The following is a 6,000-nucleotide window of genomic DNA, read 5'->3' on the forward strand; positions in this document are numbered from 1 at the left end:
ATAAATGTGTTGTTTTGTATGAACAAATAAAATACTTGTTAAAACTATCAGTAAATATTAGCTGATAACAAGGTTTTCAATTTTAATTCATGTACAAATTGAGTGTGGAAATATGTCCAATTACCATCTTTGTTTGGATATGGAAAAAATTGGGGGAAAAACACTTCTTCATCCTCATGGCTAGAGGAGTCGTTGAGGAACAGAGGTAAGTGTCCACCTCGGTTTTTCATGTCACACACACACACATATATATATTAAAGAGGCTTTTATACGCCCTCACCAGAAGGCTAATAAATCAAACAGCACTGGTAAATATAATAGTTGAAGGCTGAAAGATTTTTTCTTCAGCAGAGACTATAATTCTAAGCTCAAACTTCTCCTCCTCCTAAGACCTTGAAAGGTTTTTAAAACAGTTGATAGAATGTAATGCACAAGCTTCAGGACAGCTCTCAGTTCGTGTGGTACGGCTGCTAAATGGAAACAGAGGATGGAGTACATTTTCTACATGCAATAATGGAACAGCAATGTTCAGGACAAGCATATTATTTCATGTTGTATTATGATTGTATCACATTAGACATAATGGAGAGCTAAGAGCAAATCTGTGTAAATCACAGATTTTTTTGCTGCTTTATTTATTGTGTTTGCTCTCTTGTATATAGTTGTGTTCAGGGACATTATGCTGTAATGCTGCTGAGACATGAATCAATACTTATGAATTACAGTGCTCCTACTCTAATGGCAAGCTACTGCAATGCTCTGCCTAACCTGAAATGTATTTAGTGCACACTGAGATGACAGATACTAAACTAACTGTGCATTTAACCGGAGGATTCTGTGTAATTATGTATTAAATTTAATTATTTAAATTATCAGAACATGTGGCACTATAACTGGTGTGAAAAAGATGATGGTCTAACCAGTCAAAGTCCTTTTGATTTTCATGTTTCTAAAAGGAGAGCAAGAATGGAGACTATCACCTAGGTGCTGTATCATCACTTTCTTCATCCCTGGTTGCTATGGTGATCTTATTTTGTTTAAATGTGGCATTATGTGTGTTCATTGCCAATGTTCAGTTCACTGTTGGGTTACATAGAAGCACTGAAAGACTATTCTTTAAATTCATGTTGACTCACTCTCACCCTGTCTTTCTTTAGTGAGCATTTCCTTGTCTCCTCCCTTGGCCCCTGCAATGCCTTTTATTGCCCTATACACAGCATTAATAATTGAGAGCATTTTATGCAGACAGTGAGTTTTGGTGCCCTGAGCTCTTTGGTCACGGATCCATGGCACTAATGTTGGGTGGCAGGCCAGTTTGAGACCCCACACTCCAAGTCCAGGCAAGGGCACATCTGTCTGGCTGACTGACCAATCTGCAGCCCCCTGATCCCTGAGCTATTATGAACACAGCTGACATGCACACACACACACACACACACATGTGCGCATGCACACTTCGTGGATTCACGGACCATTTACTCCGTGATCTGTAAAGCTCACGTCACACTTTTGCACCTTTTACGAACAACCAGAGGCCACAGACAATGACAGATATTTTCAAAAGCCCAAATAAGCCGCTGCGTCTTATAAATACTATAATTCCCACTCACAGACACGCCATCATACACTCTCTGTAATGAAAAAAAGGCAAGGTGTATAAGAAAGAATTACACTGTTCACTGTAAGAGCGAACAATGTTGGGTGTGTGAGTGAGATTGAAAATATGTCTGTGTGTGTGTGAATGACTATAATTGTGTGTATGATAATCTTTGAGAAAAGGGGGAATGATTGTGTGAGAGCAGGAATGACTGTGCATGGGGCAGGAAACAATAGTGTTTATTTGAAAAGGTAGTTTCATTGAACAGGTTAAATCATCAGTGTCCGATTGGCTTCTCGAAAAAGTCTGCACCAAGTACAGTAGGTGGCATTTCTAGCAATGTTTTAGCTTCGAGGAAAACTTTAAATCAAGCCGCAGAGCGCCGGAGGGCAACTTAAAATTCACCAAGTTTTGTTCAAACAATAGCAAGATCAGCACTACAGTGATGTGTCTGATCATCTACCTTCTTCGCTTTATGCTTTAAAGGCCTGTAAGGTAAACAGGAACTGAAAGTGCAATCCTATTTACATTTCAATCAAACTCTCTCTCCCACACAGCTATTCTAGGTAACATACGTATATTCTCGTCAATGGAGTATACTATCAATCTGTTCTGAACACACACTCATACTGACAGCTTCTCTCGCAGTACAGTCGCGCAAATTTGCCGGTGTAAGCAGCTGCACATTTGCTAGCAACATATGCGTGTGCACAGAGTGAGTCAGACAACTAGACCGACGTAAAGACATGGCAGAAAGCCCACTTCTTTCTAGGATTCAGAATTGAGAACTGGTTCTAAAGTTGTCTATTTGTATACAATTCCTTTTATTGATGCTTGGCATGTTGTTGCGCATTGTAAAACGATGATGTCAAGTTCGTGGATCCACAACTACACTGCCACAAACTTGCGACAAAAAAAGAGTCGTGATGGAGAGGAAGTGGCGGTCCAAAGCGTCACTTCACAAATAAAGATGACGACGGTTTTAGTTTGTAAAAATGATATGATGATTTCAAGTAAGGGTGTAAAGGAATATGATGAAACATTTTTCTTCATGACATGGGCTTAAATTCTACAAATGCCGGCCAAGCAGCATGTCCATTACCATAAATATCCTATGTTATAATAAGGCGGGCGTAGCAGACTTTTTTTTATTTATATATATACTACAGCTAGCTGTTGATGCTTAAAACCTCTGTATGCCTAAAGGTTTCCCACATAGAAAATTGATCAGGAATCAGATAAAGAGTCATCAGACTGATAAGCAGTACGATAATGACATTGGTATCAATAAAATTCTATCAATTCCAATCTTAGGTTTCTCTTTTTTTCATGTTTGTGTACATTTATGAAGTAGATTTACAATTCACGTCCGTCCACTCCATCTTCTGTAATCTTCTGTTAATTCAGTCTGAACATGTTTACAGCACAATATGACTACAAGTACAGTAGATATCTGTAAGACAGAACAGTAAAGTGTGATGGTGTGTAAAGAACTATTTACACAGAGAGACTAATTTATTAGGTACACCTGTACAATTTATTGCAATTCAATAGATCAACTTTGCCATAAAATCTACTTTTACAATTTGTACAGTGTTTGTTGACATTGTAAGAAATGTGAAATGAAAATGATGTTGTACTGTATTATGTTAGATTAATAGTTGTTTCTAATTTCACCAATACAACACCATTCACTAAACCCTCAATGACATAACGTGTGATTTAATTAACGCCTCTCTGACAGTGACATTGCATTAGATTGTACAGGTGTATATAAAGTGGCAATTGAGTGGATGTGTGCTGGGGAGAATAACAGTGTATATAGATTATGATAACGAGCACAAGAAATGATGATTGTGGATGTAAGAAAGCATGCTAGAGTGTATGGACAAATATAGTGAAGCTGTGTGTGTGTGTGTGTGTGTGTGTGTGTGTGTGGGAGCAGCTATGATTTATGACCTAAACAGCCTCTCATAAATATTACTCTTTATGTCTGCATGAGCGTTTATGAAAAAGAGAATATATATTTCAAATGTGTATCTGTGCATGCGTAGGAGACAAAAGGGGGATAGTTAGAGCACAGAAGCTGAAGTGCAAGCGTGCAAGTGAACCCGGGAGAGTGTGTTTATTCTATGGAATGAAGGTGGCAGGGGATGATGGTGGATGAGAGGAGAGGGAGGAGGAAGGAGCGCTCCAGTCCTGTCGCCTTGGGTGCATCAGCAGCAGGAATTGTTCTCTGCCCTGTGGGGGCCATCTGACTGTTCTGTCACCCTCCACAGAAGGCTGACTCTGCCTTAAAGTGCTCGGCCCCGCGTCTGCGGTTCGACATGCTTGATGTTTAATACATACACAGGGAGAGTATTGAGAACGCCTCGGGAGAAATGCAGTACACAGACTGTAAGAGAGAGAGTTTTTTTTTTTTTTTTTTGTCAGTTTGTAGAACAACCAGGAATAGAGGAGCTCCTGTACAAAGTGTGCGTGGGCAGGTTGTGAACATAATTGCCTGGATTTCGAACCAGAGCTGGAGCTCCATCGCAAATTTGAAATATACGAGATCCAAGAGTTAAGCACCTCTCAACAAAATGCACTTGTAGTGAGTGGGGAGGGGGGGCAGCTAGCTTCATACTGGTTGATTGTGTAACACACTGACTTAACTGTGCCAGGAAATGTACGTCACGTTCGTGTGTGATGTTTCGGCCAAAATAACAGTAAAGAACTTCGGCGGAAACGTGCCCTCCTCCCAATGTGCTCACGTACTTCTCCAATCAGCATGAGTGTGGTGTAATCCAGGGCATCACTCCTCAATAAGGCAGGAGAACGGGCCTCAGGGGTGACCCTCCTGCTTAAGTCAACACAATGAGTGTAATGAGGTGAGATACACACACACATATACACACACACACACACACATACACTGGCGATGGGAACCCTTGCTGCATAGTAAGTGAATTTCATTCATCTACATGCAACAAGCCTGCTGTAGAAGTTCTCTACTCACACCCACACATTGAGCAGCACAGAGCAGCTTATTACAGGTGAGAACATCATTACAGGCTGATTGAGATGTGCAGATGTGGCACCGCTGTCTATACTTAGCAATCACACCATCTGAAGATGCAGATGCGCTTGCATCTTAACAGACAGAACTTGTATTATAGTCAAAATGTCATCACCGATGAAAGATTAAGATGATATTAAAAGGCTGCTGTGCCTGTTTGACATGCCTGTCTCCTCTTGTGCACCTAACAGTCTCTGAGTTCATCAGTTCTGAGTCCATAATTAATCAACCCTGCTGTGTAAGTAGGACTGGTGCCTTTCTCTTATCATCACGTACAGCAACCCACGCCCTCCAGGCTATCAGCGGATTAATGATGAGCGCTTGTGATAGGAGAGCCCCCCTCACAAAGGCTTTATTAATTAGCCTTGCAACGACACTGTGGCCGCAGTGTGCAACACATGTTCACACTAATCCAAAAACTTTAAAGGGATACGATCGACCTCCCGATCACCCACTGTAATGCACTGCATGATATTAAACCTTGATGCGAGCATGCATTAAGTTACGGGCGTGTGCAAGAGCGAGAGGGTGGAAAGTGCACCATTTCCAAATTAGCAACTTTCACACATCGCTGACCAACCGGTTATGCTGCACTTTACTAAGAAGCATATGAATGATTGATCAGACAGGTGGGATCGAGCACGGAATAATTCAGAAGCGATAAAGAGGGAGCAGGCACGCTGATCCACGATCCAAAACTGTCCAGATGTCACCAAAGTGGAACCGAAATGAAAGAGAGAGAGATCGGATGTTTGGTACTCACTCGCCCCCCGGTGCGTTAGAGGAGCATCTCGGTCTCTCAGGGCCAGCTCTTCAGATGAGTTCTCCTGGGACAGCGCGCCTTCATCCACACTATCATTCTTTGCCAAAAGCTCCAGCCTCCTCACAGCCTCACCTTACTCTTCTTCTTTGACATCACATGGAGGAAAAAACAAGACAAAAAGAAAACAGCTGCATGTCGGATGAAATTCGCCTTTAATTGATGTTTCAGGGTTTCAGTCGTCCGTCTCTCTGTATGTGGAGCAGAAGTGACACCAGCGGATTCCTATTTGAGGGGATGCTGACGCGCAACCGGAGGGGCTCGCCTCCTGCCTTTCTCATCTGGCTCCATCAGCTCTCCGTTAGGCAGCACCATGTGACTGAAACCGCTGTCAAGACAGACAGCAGAGCAAAACCGGTTTCCGGCGAAAGCTATCAAAATAAAACAATAATTATATAAAATGGATTATGTATAACCCAAAATAACAAATGAAAAGTATTACAGTATTAAACACGCATTTCTACTAATGTCAACAAATTGAAATACTCACTTATGAAAGTAAACAGTAATTTATTTATTGTATTT

General features: G+C 41.4%; 1 protein-coding gene across 3 annotated transcripts in view; it reads right to left on the reverse strand.

Annotated features, from left to right (window-relative positions):
* LOC104935671 (uncharacterized) overlaps positions 1 to 5,790 on the reverse strand; it is a 38,182-nt gene extending 32,392 nt beyond the window's left edge. For 2 of the 3 annotated variants that reach the window (XM_019256457.2, XM_019256456.2), the window contains exon 1: positions 5,419 to 5,789. The gene's annotated coding sequence lies outside the window, so the exon portion shown is untranslated. Of the gene's footprint in view, positions 1 to 5,418 lie in introns of all 3 variants that reach the window. The other variant, XM_027288757.1, reaches the window with a different exon arrangement.
* Between the last annotated feature and the right edge of the window lie 210 nt (positions 5,791 to 6,000).

The sequence above is a fragment of the Larimichthys crocea genome, chromosome XV, assembly GCF_000972845.2.
Source record: "Larimichthys crocea isolate SSNF chromosome XV, L_crocea_2.0, whole genome shotgun sequence".
NCBI lineage: Eukaryota > Metazoa > Chordata > Actinopteri > Sciaenidae > Larimichthys > Larimichthys crocea.